We start from the raw sequence: 21,279 nt of genomic DNA, 5'->3' as shown, positions 1-21,279 counted from the left end.
ACGCTCACCGCTTGAAAAACCTGGGAAACATAATCCACTCCTGAGTGAAGTTCGGCAGTTCTGGGCCTCCCTTTTTCAAAGTTATCCTTATTGGATTTGCTATGAATGATTGAATCGCCGCTGAATGCTCTAGCAAATTAGAAAGCGATTGTACGAGTCTATATGGGCAAAGTGTAGCTATCCTTCCCTTTCTCGGGTTTCAATATAACTTTCTTGAAAGGCCACGTGGATGAAGATGAGGCTGTGAATACTGAAAAAGACCCCCCCTTTTTTTTTTCAAAAGCGCAGCCACTGATAGCACAACATGAATAATGGCTTCCCTGGGATTTCGGCTCCCGCACATTAGCATGCCTGGCTTGCGTTAGCCCTGATCCATACGGCCCAGCAGGGATCACTGGGAGGAATCAGGCTTTCATCCCAAGAGTAAAAAAAGGGGGAACATCAAACACAAGCAGATTATACCCCAGTACAAAGGATCAGTTCTGAAGCAGAAAGTTAGTTTGCAAAAAAAAAACAGAATTTCTAATGAGGAAGCAAGCACTTTGGTCAAAAGGCAATGAGATCACAGGAGTAAATGTGCAAAAAATAAAATAAAAAATCTGCTTAATGCAGGTTGTTGTTGTTTAGTCGTTTAGTCGTGTCCACCTCTTCATGACCCCCTGGACCAGAGCACGCCAGGCACTCCTGTCTTCCACTACCTCCTGCAGTTTGGTCAAACTCATGCTGGTAACCTCGAAAACACTATCCAACCATCTCGTCCTCTGTCGCCCCCTTCTCCTTGGGCCCTCCATCTTTCCCAGCATCAGGGTCTTCTCCAGGGAGTCTTCTCTTCTCATGAGGTGGCCAAAGTACTGGAGCCTCAGCTTCAGGATCTGTCCTTCCAGTGAGCACTCAGGGCTGATTTCCTTCAGAATGGAGAGGTTTGATCTTCTTGCAGTCCATGGGACTCTCAAGAGTCTCCTCCAGCACCATAATTAATCCCACTGGCTACCTGGGATTCTTACGGAAAGAGGAAAGGCTGAAATGTTTTGGGGATTGATATACGCCCCCGCCCCCCCAGGACACAGTTCCAAACCTTGCACTGACCTCACATCTTCACATCTCTAGCTGGGTCCTGGTCAACGATGTAGATGTTCTCCTAGCAGACAAATCTATGGTGTGACTACATTTGGAACGCTGTGCGCAGTTCTGGTTTCCTCTTCTTCAATAGGATGTTGTGGACTTGGAAAAGGCCTTCTCGGTAGTAGCGCCCTTCCTGTGGAACGCCCCCCCCCCTTCAGATGCCAAGGAGGTAAAGAATTACACAACTTTTAGAAGACATCTGAAGGCAGCCTTGTGTTGGGAGGTTTGATGTTTTTATTATGCTTTTAGATATGCTGTAAGCCGCCCAGAGTGGCTGGGAGAACCCAGTCAGAGGGGTAGTGTACAAATCATAACATCACCACCATCTTAATCATTATTATAATTATTGCAGCGGGGAGTAAAAGGTGTCTTATAGCAGCTTATGAAATTATGCAATGCAAGAAGAAAGTTGACACATATCCAACAAACAACATAAAAACAAGATTCCAAGGAATCTCCTGGACTTCCTTCCTCCCCTTTTTGGGTCCTATTGCTAATCATTTCCTCCTGCATTTTTTATAATAATCCAGATCATTTACATCTCCATTATATCCAAAATTCACCAATAAACTACAAGTGTTATTCCGATCCGATTTTAACTGTTTACAATGGTTTTTAAGGTAAATAATAAATTTCCCTCGTTCCTTATTAAAGTGTTGGTCTTCCTGATTTCTGATTCTTCCGGTCATTTTTGCCATTTTGGCAAAATCCATCAACTAGATCTGCCATTCTTCTCTGGTCGGGACTTTATCTTCTTTCCATCTCTGGGCCTTTAATTAATATCTGTACAGCCATGTGGGCAATTGCGCTGTCTCCACGGTTGGAGGCAGTGATGCTTCTGAATACCTTGGTTCTCAAACGCTGAAAACCCGGAAGTAAGTGTTCCGGTTTTTGAATGTTTTTGGAAAGCCAAACGTCCGATGCGGCTGTCGGCTATTGTTTCCGGGGTGCCTGCACCAATCAGAAGCCGTGCCTTGGTTTTGGAACATTTCGGAAGTCAAACGGACTTCCAGAACAGATTAAGTTTGGTGCTTTTGGTTTTGCTATTTATTTTGTGGTTTTGTTTTTGAGGCTTTTTCAGTTAATTTGTTTTTTGTGACTGTGTTCAGCTACTGATTGATTGATTGATTGTGTGATTGCAGAAATGGATAAAAGCCCACCATCCAAACAATGACTATCATCATTGTAAGCAAGTAAGATTGTTTTTTAATCATCTACAATACTGTCTTATTTATTTTATAGTACAGTACAGTGATTATTGCTTTCATTTATGGATCAATGGTCTCATTAGGTAGTAAAATCCGTGTTTTAGGGGTTGTTTTTAAAAGTCTGGAACAGATTACAGTGGACGCTCGGGTTGCAAACGTGATCCGTGCAGGAAGCACGTTCAAAACCCACAGCGCCGCGTCTGCACATGCGCGGGTTGCGATTCGGCGCTCCTGCCCATGCGCGACCGCCAAAACCCGGAAGTAACCCATTCAGGTACTTCCGGGTTTCAGCGGGTCCATAACCTGAAAAAATGCAACCTGAAGCATCTGTAATCCGAGGTATGAATCATAGAATCATAGAGTTGGAAGAGACCACAAGGGCCATCGAGTCCAACCCCCTGCCAAGCAGGAAACACCATCAGAGCACTCCTGACATATGGTTGTCAAGCCTCTGCTTAAAGACCTCCAAAGAAGGAGACTCCACCACACTCCTTGGCAGCAAATTCCACTGTCGAACAGCTCTTACTGTCAGGAAGTTCTTCCTAATGTTTAGGTGGAATCTTCTTTCTTGTAGTTTGGATCCATTGCTCTGTGTCCGCTTCTCTGGAGCAGCAGAAAACAACCTTTCTCCCTCCTCTATGTGACATCCTTTTATATATTGGAACATGGCTATCATATCACCCCTTAACCTCCTTAACCTACAGTATGACTGTAATCCGTTTTGCATTACTTTCTATGAGAAAGCACGCCTTGGATTGGGAACGCTTTTGGTTTTGGAACGGACTTCCGGAACGGATTAAGCTTGAGAACCAAGGGACCACTGTACCATTTAGCTATCACGGGCATCTGGTTGGCCAATGTGAGAACAGGATAGGCCACTGGCCTGATCCTGAGACCCATTTTGTGTTCTTAAACAAAGTGGGTCGCCCACATCCATCTCTCTCAATGGTGGATGGCTACCTTTTCTCTCTCTCTCTCTCTCTCTCTCTCTCTCTCTCTCTCTCTCTCTCTTTGCTATTCTTCTCCAGCTAGCAAAGATTCCTACAGCCTCATTATCTGGTGTCACTTGCAATCACACCCACCTGGTGCCCGCAACGCACCCCCCCCCCCGAAGCACTTCATTAAGTGTGAGGGGGAGGCTTAAGAGGACCACCAGCCGGGCTTCCCTCCCACCCCAGCAGAGCTTGGAGGGTGTCAACCTTTTCCACAGCTGTTAATATCGCCGCCGGGCTGACCTTTGCCGCTCCTGCCATTTTGCAATGTACAGATCAGCAGGCGCTGGTAAATCTTGTCAGAATTAATGCAAATGAGAGACACAACTCATTACCATCCTCCCTCGGCTTGTGGCGGTGGCATCGCCAAGACACGATTTATCCGGAATGCGGGTGAGATCGGAAGCCAGAGGCGGGGGCAAGGAGCCTGGCATGATGGCCTCTGTTCTGTGGATCCTGCCCACACAGAGACCCTGAGTTTTCACGGGCTTCAGAGGGTGGAGGGACTGCAGACAGAGAGCACTGCAAGAGGGAGACTTATCTTGGACTCCTATTGATTGACTGACTGACTGATTGATTGATTGATTGATTGATTAATTGATTGTTGAATTTCTATACTGCCCTATACCCGGAGGTCTCAGGGCAGTTCACAGAATAAAATCAAAATATAAAACCACAAAATACATAATCAAAATAAAAAACAACAACCTAATAACACACACTCACACCAAAAAACACCACATTTTAAAAGGGCATAGGATTTCAGTCGGATCAACCAAAGGCCTGGTTAAAAAGGAGCGTTTTTGCCTGGCGCCTAAAGGTGTATAGTGAAGGCGCCAGGCGAACTTCCCTGGGGAGAGCATTCCACAGATGGGGAGCCACTGCAGAGAAGGCCCTGTTCTCTTGTTGCCAGCCTCTGGACCTCTCGAGGAGGAAGCACGTGAAGGAGGGCCTCAGAAGATGATCTTTGGTTCTGCTCTAAGCTTGGCCACATGGATGCACAAAACTGCTCTCAGATTTTGCAGGATCAGCTCAGGGTTTGTCCAGCATGGAAAACTCAAAGAATCTTAGAATTGTAAGGGACCCCAAGGGCCATCTAGTCAATCCTCTGCAATGCAAGAATCACAGCTTCATGATCCTTGACATTCAACCATCCAATCTGTTTAAAAACCTCCAAGGATAGAGAGTCCACACCTCCTGAGGGAGTCCGTTCTAATGTCAAACAGCTCCTACCGTCATAAAAGTTCTTCCTAAGGTCGAGTCGGAATCTTCTCTCTTGTAACTTGAAGCCCTGGGTTCGAGTCCTCCCGTCCAGAGCAAGAGAAAGCAAGCTTGCTCCATCTTCCATGTGACAGCCCTTTGGATATTTGAAGGTGTCTTTCACATCACCTTGCAGTCTTCTTTTCTCTAGGCTGAACACCCCAGTTCCCTCAACTGTGCCTTACAAAGCTTGGTTTCCAGACCCTTGATCATCTTGGTTGCCTTCCTCTGCACACCTCCCAGCTTGTCAATATCGCTTTTAAACTGAAATGCCCAGAACTGGACATAGTATTCCAGGTGTGGCCTGACCTGTGATAGCCTGGGACTCGGACTCGGAGCCAGAGGAGTCTCAGTCTGCACCGGATCTTTTGCCTCAGGCATCATCTGAACCAAGTCTGGGACCTGATCCTGAAGAGTCCCAGTCTGCACAGGTTCCCCTGCAACAAGCACCAGCTGGGCCGAGTCCGGGGCCTGATCCTGCCCTGGCTCCAGATGTGGGGATTCCCTCGTTGCCTCCAGCTGGGCCATCACTTATAGCTGCTCCACTACCGGTTGGGTCAGGGGAGGCTGAGGTGGCCCCTGGGTCTAGTAACCCACCGACGTCTCCCGAGCTGCAGAGATTGAGGTCTGAGAGAAGGAGAGACCTGAGTACTCGCAGGAGGAGTGCTTGCCTTTGGGCGAGACAGGGAGGTGAGTCGCCGGGGGATCAGGACCAGCCATTACGCCATCAGAGATAAAAGGCTGTCGGACCCCACCCCAGGTTGTGGGAGCAATATTGCTGTATGCCAGACCCTGCCTGAGATCCTGTACTTGTCCTTGCCTGGTTTCCTGCCTCATGTCCTGCCTTGGCCCTGTCGGACTGACTCCTAGCAGAACCTTCAGATTCTGGACCGGTCCTGGACCATGTTTCATGGGTTATCCCCGGGCCCAGCACAAGGAGGACCCAAATCAATGGATTCAGTTTACAAGAAATGAGATCCCAACTCAACATCAGGAAGAACTTGGCCCTGTCGGACTGACTCCCAGCAGAACCTTCAGATTCTGGACCAGTCCTGGACCATGTTTCATGGGTTACCCCCGGGCCCAGCACATGACCAAGGCAGAATAGAGTGGGACTATGACTTCCCTTGATCCAGACACTAGACTTCTGTTCATCCTGCCGAGAATAATGTTATGGTTTTTTGCTGCTGCATCACACGGACACATGTTAAGCTTGAGGTCTACTAAGACCCCCTAGACCCCTGTCCTGCTGTCAAGCCAGCTGTCCAGTCACCCACAGCCCAAGCATCAGGATTTGACCATGCCTCTGCTCTTTGTTGTTGTAGATGGGCGTCAACAGAGGAAGTGCCGCCATCTTAGAAAGGATAAGTCAAGCCTGCTGCCTTCATGTTCTGCTTGTTGAAAGGAATTGCTCTTTTCCTCTCCTTCTTCTGAAGATTCCTTCCACTGGGAGAAGGGGTCCCCAGTCCCTGGACCCTGCCCTTCACAAGAGTCAGTGTGTTGCATGAGAAGAATGGCTTATGGGAAAGCTCCTTAATATTGGCACAGTAGTCCGAGGGAGGCAGCAAGCCAAGGTAGGAAAAGGGTGGAAAAAGTTATATCTCTGTCTCCAGAGCTGAGTGAAACACATACATTTCAGTAATGCAAATAGGAAATATAAATGCTGTAACTGGGAAGAATTTCAAATAAGAAATACTAATGCCATTTGCATAAATCCATAATGCATTTCTGGAATGCAAAACGCATTAATTCAATAATTTCTCCGAGTACTAATGTAATAACTTGGCATGTGTGTGATTGTTCCTGGATTTATAGGTTTTATTTCTCGTTTTCCAAGGACAGAAAAGGAAATGAATTGTCAGGGAAGGAACTTAGTTCAACTCTCTAATACAGAGCTTTCCAAACTTTTCGTGTTGGCGACACACTTTTTAGACATGCATCATTTTGCGACACAGTAATTCAGTTTTACTAGCAAACTGGAGGTTATACTAACCCCTTTCCAGCCTCTGGAAAACCTATCAAACCTCTCCATTCTGAAGGAAATCAGCCCTGAGTGCTCACTGGAAGGACAGATCCTGAAGCTGAGGCTCCAAGACTTTGGCCACCTCATGAGAAGAGAAGACTCCCTGGAAAAGACCCTGATGCTGGGAAAGATGGAGGGCACAAGGAGAAGGGGACGACGGATGACGAGATGGTGGGACAGTGTTCTCGAAGCTACCAGCCTGAGTTTGACCAAACTGCGGGAGGCAGTGGAAGACAGGAGTGCTTGGCATGCTCTGGTCCAGGGGGTCACGAAGAGGCGGACACGGCTAAACAACAACAACATTCCAGCCTCTGGAGGATCGCAGGGACCGTTTGTATGACACACCTACATACTGCAGCTGACACACGAATGTGTTGCGACACACAGTTTGGAAAGCTCTGCTCTGATACAAAGTAGTTCTGGTTTCCTGTTGTTGTCATCCTACCTTTTTCTCCAAGGAGCTCAAGGTAGCCTACTAGCTTCTCTACCCACAACGCCCTTCCTTCTCTCAGATCAAAATGAGCAGATAACAGCAAAGGTTGCTAGGTTCATAGCAGGGGCAATCAGAATAAGGGCCACTAAATGACGGCTGATTGCGCTCTTATATCAAATTTCCTTTTCTGCGTATACTGTCAAGTTTTACTGTTGCTATGCCATTGGCTAATATGAATAAAGTTTTCTCTCTCTCTCTCTACCCTGCCAATCAATTCCCACAATAACCCTGTGAGGTGGGTTAGGCTTCATGGCCAGGTGGGAATTTGCACTCTCATCTCCAAGGTCCCAGTCCAACATTCTGACCAGGCAGGTGGCAGGTAATGCAGGTGCTGGATTTGGGTGTGTGAGGCTGTGCATACGTGTTGGGGCACCAGCAGTCTCTGCCCCAGACCTCTGAACATCACTATGGTTATACCCTCAACTGCCTGCATATAAACTATGGAACTCACTTCCCCAGAAGGTACTGATGGTCATCAAGTTGGGTGGCTTTAAAAGGGAATTCGGCAAATTCATGGAGGGGAAGAGGGCTGTTGAAGGCTTCTAGCCAGGATAGGGGACGCGGGTGGTACTATGGGTTAAACCACAGAGCCTAGGACTTGCCGATCAGAAAGTCGGTGGTTCGAATCCCCGTGACAGGATAAGCTCTCATTGCTCGGTCCCTGCTCCTGCCAACCTAGCAGTTCGAAAGCACGTCAAAGTGCAAGTAGATAAATAGGTACCGCTCTGGCGGGAAGGTAAACAGCGTTTCCGTGAGCTGCTCTGGTTCGCCAGAAGCGGTTTAGTCATGCTGGCCACATGACCCAGAAGCGGTATGCTGGCTCCCTTGGCCTATAAAGCAAGATGAGCACCGCAACCCCAGAGTTGGTCACGACTGGACCCAATAGTCAGGGGTCCCTTTAACTTTAGGCAGGATAGCTTTGTTCTGCTTCCACAGTTGGAGGCAGCAATGCTGAAGGAGAAGAAGGAGGAGAAGAAGAAGAAGAAGAAGAAGAAGAAGAAGAAGAAGAAGAAGAAGAAGAAGAAGAAGAAGAAGAAGAATGCTATCATTTATGTGCCGCCCAGCAAAAAATAGTAAAAACACAAAACAACATCAAACATTATACTTTTTCCCGGAACATGACTGCCTTCAGAGTTCAGAGGGCTCTTGTGCTCATTTTCTGCTTTCAGATTTCCCACAGGCAACTGGTTGGCCACTGCAAGATCAGGATGGAGGATAAAATGGGCCATCAGGCTCTTCTTATGTTTCCGTGTGTGCAAATAAATCTCATATCACAGAAGTCTCCAGTGACCTCATTCAAAACCTCTCCTTCCTTGAAGGTTTGTAAGCAGAGGTTGGATGGCCATCTGTTAGGGATGACCATGCGGGTCCCTTCTAACTCTCATAATAATAATAATAATAATAATAATAATAATAATAATAATAATAATTTATTATTTATACCCCACCCATCTGGCTGGGTTTCCCCAGCTACTCTGGGAGGCTCCCAACAGAATATTAAAAACAATACAGCATCATATATTAAAAACTTCCCTAAACAGGGCCGCCTTCAGTTGTCTTTTAAAAGTAAAATAGTTGTTTATTTCTTTGACATCTGAAGTGAGGTCGTTCCACAGGGCAGGTGCCACCACCAAGAAGACCCTCTTCCTGGTTCCCTGTAACCTCACTTCTCTCAGCGAGGGAACCGCCAAAAGGCGCTCGGCGCTGGACCTCAGTGTCCGGGCTGGATGATGGGGGTGGAGATTCTCTGAAACCACCCAGGGTGTGTGCTGGGACCCATGAAGCCCCTTGCGGCTCAGAGATATATAACACATAGCGTATAATGATACATTTGCTAGTCTTTATGGTGTTGTGTGGGACGCGGATGGCACTGTGGGTTAAACCACAGAGCCTAGGACTTGCTGATCAGAAGGTCGGCTGTTCGAATCCCCGCAACGGGGGGAGCTCCCGTTGCTCGGTCCCTGCTCCTGCCAACCTAGCAGTTCAAAAGCACGTCAAAGTGCAAGTAGATAAATAGGTACCGCTCCGGCGGGAAGGTAAACGGCGTTTCCGTGCACTGCTCTGGTTTGCCAGAAGTGGCTTAGTCATGCTGGCTACATGACCCGGAAGTGGTACACTGGCTTCCTTGGCCTATAAAGCGAGATGAGCGCCACAACCCCAGAGTCGGTCACGACTGGACCTAATGGTCAGGGGTACCTTTACCTTTACCTTTACGGTGTTGTGTAACTTCTTGGAGTCCTTTCAGGAAGACTATCATACTTCTGGAGCATGCCCCAATTTGAAATTGATTTTTTTTTAATGCAATACAGCAGGACACAAGTGTCACAGAAGAGATTAAGCAGTTCTCCTGATGGTCCCAAGTGAAGACAACCTCATCTCAGCTGGCAATCCACAATGCCTTAGAACTCCACCTACGGTGTTCAGAAGCATCCCGGACAACGACACGGTCACCTCTGAAACAGGAAGGTCAGGCATGCTCACATACTGTGAGCTGGGATCCAAAATACTTTTGTTTTATCATAAAAGGTGAGAGTCCAGCTGGCCATCGGCAGCAAGAACCAGAAAGATGAAGGCGCTAAAGGCACCCTGCAACCTCAGCTCAGGGTGAAGCCAGGTGAGACAAAGGCAGGGAGAAAACACCTTGAAGTGAGATGAAAGTTCTCAAATTCCGTTAGCTATGCCTTTTAAAAAGAAAGGAAGAAAAGTGAAATGAAGGAAGAGCTGGTTTTACAAGCTTTGGCCAACTTAAAGTAGAATTGTCTTTTCGATTTATTTTTTTAGCACTGATTCTAATGTGGAGGGGTAAGCTACAGTTCCCTGGGTTCTTTGGAGGTTCTCTGGTTATCTCTCGCTTGGACTACTGCAATGTGCTCTACGTGGGGCTACCTGCGAAGGTGACCCGGAAACTACAACTAATCCAGAATGCGGCAGCCAGACTGGTGACTGGGGGCGGCTGCTGGGACCACATAACACCAGTCTTGAAAGATCTACATTGACTCCCAGTACATTTCTGAGCACAATTCAAAGTGTTGGTGCTGACCTTTAAAGCCCTAAACGGCCTCAGTCCAGTATACCTGAAGGAGCGTCTCCACCCCCATCATTCTGCCCGGACACTGAGGTCCAGCTCTGAGGGCCTTCTGGCGGTTCCCTCACTGCAAGAAGCCAAGTTACAGGGAACCAGGCAGAGGGCCTTCTCGGTGGTGGCGCCCGCCCTGTGGAACTCTCCCACCAGATGTCAAAGAGAAAAATAACTACCAAACTTTTAGAAGACATCTGAAAGCAGCCCTGTTTAGGGAAGCTTTTAATGTTTAATTGGTTATAGTATTTTAGTGCTTTGTTGGAAGCCGCCCAGAGTGGCTGGGGAAACCCAGCCAGATGGGCGGGGTATAAATAATAAATTATTCTTATTCTTATTCTTAGCAATTGTGCTTCCAATGTTCTTTCCGTGTATGCTGTGTAGACAGCCATAGTTAAACTAGATGCAGCGACAGCTACTTGGACGGCTCTAAAAGAGAGCCAGGCAGATCCACAGATGGAAAGGCCATCAATGGCCATGAGCACAGTTTGCCTGTGGACGCCAGTTGTTGGGGTTCACAAGATGGTTGTTTAGGAAAATTGTTGGCATCCGTCTGTCTCGGGAGACAATGGAGGAGTCTGCCTTTAGAGGTTAGGTCAAACCATCAGAGAGTTACAGCGCCTGCGGTGGCCTCAGAGACAGATATGGGAGAGGCATGTGTTGTTGCAGCCGGGGCAGAAAAAGGCATCCAGTTGTGTTGCTGCAGATGCACCAGGGCAACTGCGGTTGTCTGCAAGGGATTCCCAAATGTTGGGGTTGATCTTGCCAGTCTTCATGTCATGTTTGCAGGAAGCTGCATTACGCAGAGTTAGACCATTGTGGTCCCTCTAGCTCATTGTTGTCTACAGTGACTGTCAATGTCTCTCCAGGATTTTGGACAGGGACTTTCTACCAACTCTATCCGAAGATGCTCTTCCGCTGAGCAACAGCCTTTCCTGAACCCCCCCTGCTGCCTGAATTCGCCAAGAGCAAGTGTAACGAGTTGGCTGAAATGGGAAAGACCTCTGTTCAAATGGCTGCAGTTAGGCAGTGTAGCATAGTGGTTAGAGTGCAGGACTAGGACCCGGGAAAGACCAGGGTTCAAATCCCTACTTGACTATTAAGCTGTCGCTGGGTGTGACCTTGGGCCAGTCACTGCCTCTCTCAACCTAACCTACCTCACAGGGCTGTTGCGGGGATATAATAATAATAATAATAATAATAATAATAATAATAATAATAATAATATATTTATACCCCGCCCATCTGGCTGGGCTTCCCCAGCCACTCTGGGCAGCTTCCAACCAAATATTAAAATATAGTAATTCAATGTGGAGGCGGGAGAACCATGTACACCCCCTTGAGCTCCTGGGGGCAGAGGAGAGGGGCTGAAAGAGTAATAAACAAATCATAAATAATAATCTTCACCACGGAGCCATGAGAACCCACAGTGACCTTGGGCTCCTCACCATCTCTCAGCCAAACCTACCCTGCCAGGGTGTTGTGAGGATAAAACAGGGAGGGGGGAGAAGCCCTTGCCCTGAATTTTAAGAGAGAAACTTAAATAAATACAGTGGTACCTCAGGTTAAGAACTTAATTCCTTCCGGAGGTCCGTTCTTAACCTGAAACTGTTCTTAACCTGAAGCACCACTTTAGCTAATGGGGCCTCCTGCTGCCGCCGCACAATTTCTGTTCTCATTCTGAAGCAAAGTTCTTAACCCGAGGTACTATTTCTGGATTAGCAGAGTCTGTAACCTGAAGCGTCTGTAACCTGAAGCGTCTGTAACTCGAGGTAGCACTGTACACGGTCTCGTTTTCATTTACGCATCCAAGGTGCTGCTGCAGAGATTTCTCCAGCTTTGGGTTTTGTGAACAGCACACCTGTGTGAGGGGTTTTTGTTTTGGCTCCTGAGCTCACAAGAAGGAAGAGGCAACCAAGCCCCCCCCCCCCCCCAGATGGCAGCCAGCCCCCCAGGAAGCCAGATCTGTTCAAAGGAGGAATTGGTGTGTGTGTGTGTGTGTGTTTCTAAAACTTCCAAGGAAAACAAATGGTTTTCCTCTGACGATGTGTCTTCACAAGCGTTCCTCAAGAAGGGTGGTCTCCAAAGGAGGGGCTGATCCTGCTCAGGGGATCCGTCATGCTCAGGCAAGTGGCTACTCGGTGCCAGAAAATGCTTAGTTTCCACTCGTCCAGCGGGTGGGTGAGGGGAGCCAGGGCAGCCTCCTAAATGACAGGGAGGCATAAACGCCTCTCCATCCGAGTGGCAATATTGCCACCTTCAGGACAAGCCTTGAGCTGCCACTTCCCAAAATCTGCAAAGAGGTTGTGATTGTGGGACTCTGAGGAGACAGGTGAAACCACCACCACCCCTCTATCTCCACCTGCCATTCCCTGCGTGCCTGCACTCCAAACATCTCTATTTCCCTAAAGAATAATAGAGTTGGAAGGGACCTCCAAGGATCATCTAGTCCAACCCTCTGCAATTCAGGATTCTCAGCTAAAGCATCCAGGACAGATGGCCATCCAACATCTGCATAAAAACCTCCAAGGAAGGAGAGTCCACCATCTCCAGAGGGAGAATGTTCCACTGGCAAACAGCTCTTGCCATCCGAAAGTTCTTTGTAAAGTTTAGTTAGAATCTCTTTTCTTGCAATTTGAATTCAGTGGTTCGGGTCCGTCTTCCATGTGGCAGCCCTTGAGATATTTGAAGATGGCTCTCCTATCTCCTCTCAGTCTCCTCTTCTCCAGGCTAAACACACCCAGCTCCTTCAACCGTTCCTCATCTGGCTTAGTTTCCAGACCCTGGATCATCTTGTCCGCCCTCCTCTGCACACCTTCCAGCTTGTCAACATCCTTCTAAAAAGCAGAGTGGCTTAAGTCTTGGGCAGCGGAGTTTAAGCAAGATAAGTCATGGCAGCTTTTTTAGTTCCCATCAAAGCAAAGGTAAAGGGTAAATGGACCCCTGACCATTAGGTCCAGTCCCAGACGACTCTGGGGTTGCGGTGTTCATCTTGCTTTATTGGCCAAGCGAGCCGGCGTACAGTTTCTGGCTCATGTGGCCAGCATGACTAAGCCGCTTCTGGAGAACCAGAGCAGCGCACGGAAATGCCATTTACCTTCCCGCCGGAGCGGTACCTATTTATCTACTTGGACTTGACGTGCTTTCAAACTGCTAGGTGGGCAAGAGCAGGGACCGTGCAACGGGAGCCCACCGCTTTGTGGGGATTCGAACTGCCGACCTTCTGATCGGCAAGCCCTAGACTCTGTGGTTTAACCCACAGCGCCACCCGTGTCCCAGAGGAAATGCTATCCCAGTGCACCTTGCCCATTGCAAAAACTCAGATTTGGCGAGTCGGATTGGGGGAGAAGTGGCTTTGCTGTGCCAGAGCACTGAACCCACACAAATTGCCCCTAAGCATCAACTCCTTTGTAATTCAAAACTGAATTTGCTGGGTGTGTGACTGAATCCTCTCTGCAGAACGCTGACAGTCTGGTAAGAAGCCAAAGCCTGTGACATTATTATCTTAACTTTTGGCTTTTGTTGGAAGGCACAAACAGCAGCTGGACATTTTTAAGAGGAGCCACAGCACAGCTCGCGAGCCATCTGCTTTGTCGTCTTCAGCTTCTGCGATCCCCTGGTTGGGAACATTGATATTGCCTCCTCCCCTTTGCCCTTCATGGCTTCTTGTCCTCCTCCCCCTCCTCCAAAAGCCTCTCCTCCTCCTGAAACGGCCAATATCGACAGAATCCTGGAGCCCAGCCAACAACGTTGCTTTGCCCCCTTTTCTTCCAGATAGGGCAGCCCGTCAAGGTCGAGCCTGTCTTAGCAGAGACCTGAACTTCCCAGGCTTGATAGATGGGCCCTCCCTGATGCCATTGGACTATCAAGGTCCACTTTGCTGGCTGGATGGTTCCCAAGGTTAGGGTGCAGTCAGCAGGAAACAATGTCGGGGAGTTTAAAAGCATGCAGTCAGTGTGGCCGCAAGTAGCTGAAGCCGGCTGCTTCTTGGGTTGGGAGTGATGGATGGCTCCTCCCAGAAGCACCTCGCTGGGAATTTGTTTCATAATGCAGAGGTTCCGAAAGGCTACGGAGCAAACCTAGCCTTAAATGCTCGGAAGTGTATTTATGGCGCCGACACAGATAGTGCAAAATGTTCTGTGTTTCCAGAAGAGTTCAGCTGTCACAAAGGATGAAACCAGGAATATTCTCCAGTGAGCCTCTCTGCAGAGTTCATCTGAAGATGAAAGGGGAATAAAATATTCTGGAGTGGATCCAAGGGTCTCCTCCCTCATCGTTTGGAAGATAGACGCTGGAAGCAAGAATAATTTCAGGAGTGGTGGTAGGATCGACCCCACTGTTGCTTAAAGATGTTGTTGTTGTGTTGTTTACTCATTTAGTGGTGTCCGACTCTTCGTGACCCCCTGGACCAGAGCACGCCAGGCACTCCTGTCTTCCACTGCCTCCCGCAGTTTGGTCAAAGTCATGCTGGTCGTTTCAAGAACACTGTCCCACCATCTCGTCCTCTGTCATCCTCTTCTCCTTGTGTCCTCCATCTTTCCCAACATCAGGGTCTTTTCCAGGGAGTCTTCTCTTCTCATGAGGTGGCCAAAGTCTTCAGGATCTGTCCTTCCAGTGAGCACTCAGGGCTCATTTACTTCATAATGGAGAGGTTGGATCTTCTTGCAGTCCATGGGACTCTCAAGAGTCTCCTCCAGCACCAGAATTCAAAAACATCAATTCTTCAGCGATCAGCCTTCTTGATGGTCCAGCTCTCACTTCCATACATCACTACTTGGAAAACCAGAGCTTTAACTATACAGACCTTTGCTTAACCAGGGACAGAACTAGACTTTATTTCACCCGGGTCAAAGGCCCAGTTTGGCACACACACCCATGCGCATTTGCATGCACACATACAGGCTGAGAGCCTCCATGGCACTGCTATGGAGGCTTCACCCCGGGGCAAAAATACCCGGCTATCTCCCCTGTAGTTATGGCACTGGCTTAACATAAGAAGAGCCTGCTGGATCAGGCCAAAGGGGGCCCATCTGGCCCAGCACCCTCTCCTCACAGTGGCCGACCAGATATCCCAAAGGGAAACCCGCAAGCAGGATTCAAGCACCAGAACCTCTCTCCCCTCCTCTGGCTTCCAGCAACTGGTATTCAGAAGCATTGCTTCCTCCAACTGCGGAGCCAGAGTAGAGCCATCCTGGCCAGTAGCCTTGTTTCTTTGGCCCCACTGCCCCCTTGGGTCAAGCCAGTGATGCAGAGTTTTGAAGCAGTGCAAAACCCTGCAGGATCTGCTTTTCCATTGTAGCTCCCTGGCCAGGAAAAATCTATTGCCAGTCTCCAGGCAGGGAAGTCCCATCCACAGCTGTGCTGGTCATCTCTTTTAACAACCCCAAAAGAAGGAAGGTTGAAGTCTCCACTGCTGCTTTTAGGCAGATACCTCTCTGATCCATTCCACTGCCTTGGGAAGAGGAAGACAGGAAGCTCCCGTATACTGAGTCCGACCACTGGTCCATCCAGCATTTCCTTTCTGACATGGGAAAGGCAGGGTAGAAATCACCCTGATAAACAAATGAATGAATGAATAAACAAATAAATAAATAAATTACTCTTTTCTGCAGAAATGATCTTGATTCTTCCTAATTCATAACAAATCATCCTTGATTCAAACAATTCATCCCCGCCCCCGCAGCCTGCAAGAGATCTCATTCTGCCAAGCAGCTTAATTTGAACTGAAAAGACAAGGATAATGAGTACATTAAGGTAACCGCTTTTGGCCGGTTAACCAGTCGGGGGTCCCCTTGCGGTGGAAGACGTAATCAGCTTTGCATTTTGGCCAGCGACTGCTAATTAGCTGCAGATCATTTAAGCATATTTCACCTCGGTGCTCTGAAACAATGGAGCAGGTAGACAGAAGCTCCTGGAGGCATATGAGAGGGAGTTGTTTTCATTTTCTTCCCCGGGGCAGGAGAGAGAATGGGCAGATCCTGGTGGTATCCTGGGAACTGCTGGCGTATGAAAGGGTCCCACTTAGCCAAGGAGTTTGAGGAGCTGAGCAAACTGTCAGCAGCCTCCTGTCCAGACAAGGAAGTTCTGCCCAATAACTTCACTACCTGAAATGGAAAGGGCTCCCTCAGAAGATGGCGGACTCTCCTTCATTGGAGGCTTTTTAGCAGAGGTTGGGTGGCCATCAGTCAGGGATCATAGCGTTGCAAGGGACCCTAAGAGTCATCTAGTCCAACCCTCTGCAATGCAGGGCTCTCAACTAAATACTAATAATAATAATAATTTATTATTTATACCCCGCGCATCTGGCTGGGCTTCCCCAGCCACTCTGGGTGGCTTCCAACAAAATATTAAAATACTGTAATGCATCAAACATTAAAAGCTTCCCTAAACAGGGCTGCCATCAGATGTCTTCTAAAAGTCTAGTAGTTGTTTATCTCTTTGACATCTGGTGGGAGGGCGTCCCACAGGGCGGGCGCCACTACCGAGAAGGCCCTCTGCCTGGTTCCCTGTAACTTGGCTTCTCGCAATGAGGAAACCGCCAGAAGGCCCTCAGAGCTGGACCTTAGTGTCCGGGCAGAACAATGGGGGTGGAGATGCTCCTTCAGATATACTGGACCGAGGCCGTTTAGGGCTTTCAAGGTCAGCACCAACACTTTGAACTGTGCTCGGAAACGTACTGGGAGCCAATGTAGGTCTTTCAAGACCGGTGTTATGTGATCTCAGCGGCCGCTCCCAGTCACCAGTCTAGCTGCCGCATTCTGGATTACGGGTAGTTGTAGTTTCCGGGTCACCTTCAAAGGTAGCCCCACGTAGAGCGCATTGCAGTAGTCCAGCAAGAGATAACCAGAGCATGCACCACTCTGGTGAGACAGTCTACGGGCAGGGAGGGTCTCATCCTGCATACCAGATGGAGCTGCTAGACAGCTGCCCTGGACACAGAATTGACCTGCGCCTCCATGGACAGCTGTGAGTCCAAAATGACTCCCAGGCTGCGCACCTGGTCCTTCAGGGGCACAGTTACCCCATTCAGGACCAGGGAGTCCCCCACACCCGCCCTCCTCCACAGTAGAGGACCCCTGCTTTACAACCTCCAAGGAAGGAGGTCCTTCAGCTGTGATTCCTGCTTGATTGGGCCGGATGACCTTTGGGTCCCTTCTAACTCTACAATCCTACAATTGTAGAGTTGCTCTTTATCCAGGACTAACTTCTTAACACAGATCACAAAGTGTCCACATCAAGTGCTGCTGGGCCACACGGAGGTCACACAGTTATAATAGCATTCCAGCCGCGATGATTAATGACTGGTGATAAACCGACTCTGTTAATGCCCGGCGAGAAGGGCTGACGACAAGCTGCTAAGGAGATGAGAAGGAGGCCCAAGATCTTGCCCAAAGCAGAGGCCTTTGCCTCCATTGACTTGCACATCCAATTTTCCGTGGTCCCAGAAAACGCACCACATTTGAGGGGTAGAACCCATCAGACACAGCGGCTGTTGCTCCCCTCTTTCAGCTGAAGATAAGCTATACCTGCACCCAGCTGAAGTGATGCAAAAGGTGTGTGTGTCTTCAGAGCAGAAAGAAAGAGAGACGAAGTTGTGTGACAGGGTTTTTTATTTATTTACCTATTTTAATTCTTCTTGACATGACATTGGTTGTCGGAGCTCAGACTGCAATCCTGTCTCCAAACGTTAGTTTTTTCTTTTCTTTTTGCAATGAGCTGGAGCAGAACCACTTACCCTAAACCCTACAAAGCAGGACTGCATACCTTTCAACATTTCTCTGACGAAAATAGGGATGGCCAAAGGAAAAGCGGGACATTCTGGGATCGAAAGCATGACAGCCTCTGTAAATCTGGGACTGTCCCTGGAAAACAGGGACACCCGGAGGGTCTGGGAGTGCTGGAAAATGGTTCCTGCCACGGAGAGAGCAGAGAGAGAAAAGTTGTTCTCACGCAAGAACTCAGGGACATCCAATGAACCTGAAAGTTGGAAGGTTCAGGACAGAGAAAAGAAAGTCCTTTTTTAGGTATGACTTGGGCTCATCTAAGGGACGCGGGTGGCGCTGTGGTCTAAACCACTGAGCCTCTTGGGCTTGCCGATCGGAAGGTCGGCGGTTCAAATCCCTGCGACGGGGTGAGCTCCCGTTGCTCGGTCCCTGATCCTGCCCACCTAGCAGTTCGAAAGCACCTCAAAGTGCAAGTAGATAAATAGGTACCACTCCGGCGGGAAGGTAAACGGCATTTCTGTGTGCTGCTCTTGTTCGCCAGAAGTAGCTTAGTCATGCTGGCCACATGACCCGGAAGCTGTACGCCGGCTCCCTCTGCCAATAAAGCGAGATGAGCGCCGCAACCCCAGAGTTGTTTGCGACTGGACCTAATGGTCAGGGGTCCCTTTCCCTTTCCCTTTCCCTTTCCCTTTACCCAGTCGCAAACAACTCTGGGGTTGTGGCGCTCATCTCGCTTTATTGGCCGAGGCTCATCTAGACTTCGTTTTGTGCCATGTTTCTAGGGAAAGGTCCACACTTTAAAGCGCCATGTCCAAGCACCTTTTCTTTTTGCCCCAGTGCTTTCCCTGCAAAAAAACCACTCTTTACCCCTGGATCGGAACAAATGGCAATTCGCCGAAAACCCAAATGGCTCTTTATTCCGATTCAACATTAAAGAGCAGGGAAAGCGCCAGAGGAACAAAGAGTATTTGGACATGGTGCTTTAAAGCACAGGCCTGCACCTGGAAAGCATGGGGCAAAAGGTAAGTGTGGATGAGCCCTTAGTTCATAGAATAATAGAAATGCAGAGTTGGAAGGGACCACAGGGGTCATCTAGTCCAACCCCCTGCGATGCAGGAATCTCAGCTAAAGCATCCAGGACAGATGGTTAAACTATGGAACTGGCTCCAAGGAGACAGTGATGGCCACCAACCTAGATGGCGTTCCTGGAAACTTCAAGAGGGGAAATAATTGCTCTTGTGCTTGAATTCTGCTTGCTGGGTTTTCGTCATTGGCATCTGCAGGACTAGATGGACCATTGGCCTCATCCTGCAGGTCATTCTTATGTTCTTAGAACCATAGAGTTGGAAGGGACCCCAATGGTCATCTAGTTCAATCTCCTGCAATGCAGGAATCTCAACTAGATCACACGGGACAGGTGGCCATCCAACCTCTGCTTAAAAACCTCCATAGAAGGAGAGTTCGCCACCATAGTTTAACTATGTGCTGTGTACTCAAGAAGAACCCAAGGTGTGTAGATGCTTTCACATGAACAATCACCTGCAATGTTGGACTTCTCATTCAAACTCACTCTGCTCACTCACTTTCATTGTAACTCGCTCTACGTGGGGCTGCCCTTGAGACTGACCCAGAAACTCCAGTGGGTGCAGAATGCCACTGCGAGGCTCCTTACAGGGTCCTTGCTGTGGGATCACATTCACCCAGTGCTATACCAGCTGCACTGGCTCCCGGTGGAGCACAAGATCAGGTTTAAGGTGCTGGTTTTAACCTTTAAAGCCCTATATGGCCTAGGACCCTCGTACCTACGGGACCGCCTCTCCTGGTATGTCCCACGGAGGACCTTACGGTCTTCAAACAAAAACATCTTGGAGGTCCCGGGCCACAGAAAGGTTTGGCTGGCCTCAACCAGAGCCAGGGCTTTTTCGGCCGTGGCCCCGATCTGGTGGAATGCTCTGTCACAAGAGACTAGGGCCCTGCAGGACTTGACATCTTTCCGCAGGGCCTGCAAGACAGAGCTGTTCCACCAGGCCTTTGGCCAAGGCACAGTCTGACCCCCTCCTTTGCTAATCCTCACAGAACTTTAGCCCAATGGTTGCCATTAATTTGATTTTGAATTGATTTTAGAATGCTGTGTTACTTTTATTGTTGTTAGCCGCTCTGAGCCCAGCTTCGGCTGGGAAGGGCAGGATATAAATAAAATTTGATTATTATTTTATTATTATTATTAAACCTCTGATCAACTGTGAGCTCACCGGGGGCCGATTCCCAAGCAAATTTGCCCATGTTCAACATGGGCGGTCCTTGCCCAGGTAAGGTTTTGCCTGCATCTTGTCCCTGGGCATTGAAAGGATCCCATCGCTCAGTGTGACTGGCATGGTTTGTTGGATTCCACAGGCTGAAACCCCAGAAATGGAGATTGCTCTTGTGCCCATGTTCTGCTCCCTGGTTGCCACAGGCATCAGGTTGGCCACCACGAGACCCGGATGCTGAACTCGATGAGCCATTGGCCTGATCCAGCAGGCTCTTCTTGTGTCCTTAGATGTCCCCACCACCCCAGTGCCTTGTAACCTGCTGCCCACAGACAGACTAGCCTGCAAGTATGCAAAGGAACTTGATGCATTGATCCAAGGCAGTTCCTCTTCTTCTCCCACAGTTGTGATAATTTCCCTCCAACTGGCAGTCAGGCCATCCCATCAGCTGCACTCATGCTGATAATAGCATTTTGCAAGGGGGGGAGCAGGGAGACCTTCACCTGCCCAACAGGAATCTGTCTTTTGATGCAGAGATGAAACATGCTTTTCGGAGTATTTCCAATAACTCCATTAATGCCTGCAGTGACTCAAAGATTCTTAAACTCCAGCTGTTTGCGTGCCTTTGAACATCTGAGAGATTGCCTCAAAAGCATTCGTTTCCCAGTTCGTAGTAAAGTCCATGTTGGCATGCACAGACTCCTGCCATGCACATAGTTAAGCGATGGAACTCTCTGCCACCAGATAGCCACCAAGCTAGGTAGCTTTAAAAGAAGATTAGACAAATCCATAGAGATGGATCTGAATGGCTACTAGCCACAATGGTTTCACAGTTAGAGACAGCAATGTTTCTGAGTAGCAGTCGTTGGAAACCACAAGAGAGCAGAGTCCTCTTTTGTGCTAATCTTATCTTACAAAATGATTTCACCCCGTCATGTTCTGGAACTGACAAAGCTATAAGCAAAATCACGGGACATATAAGAAATCCATTGTACTCGGTTTGGGCATGTTGTCACCCATTATCTGCATGGTGTACCAAGTATAGGCTTGCAGCTCCTCAAGTTAGAGTCTTCTGTTGGGTTTTGCCGCTACAAAATCTGAAGGAAGAAACCAAAAGATCCACTGCTACCCA

This window comes from Podarcis raffonei, chromosome 1, assembly GCF_027172205.1.
Source record: "Podarcis raffonei isolate rPodRaf1 chromosome 1, rPodRaf1.pri, whole genome shotgun sequence".
Taxonomy (NCBI): domain Eukaryota; kingdom Metazoa; phylum Chordata; class Lepidosauria; order Squamata; family Lacertidae; genus Podarcis; species Podarcis raffonei.
This window is presented reverse-complemented; position numbering follows the sequence as displayed.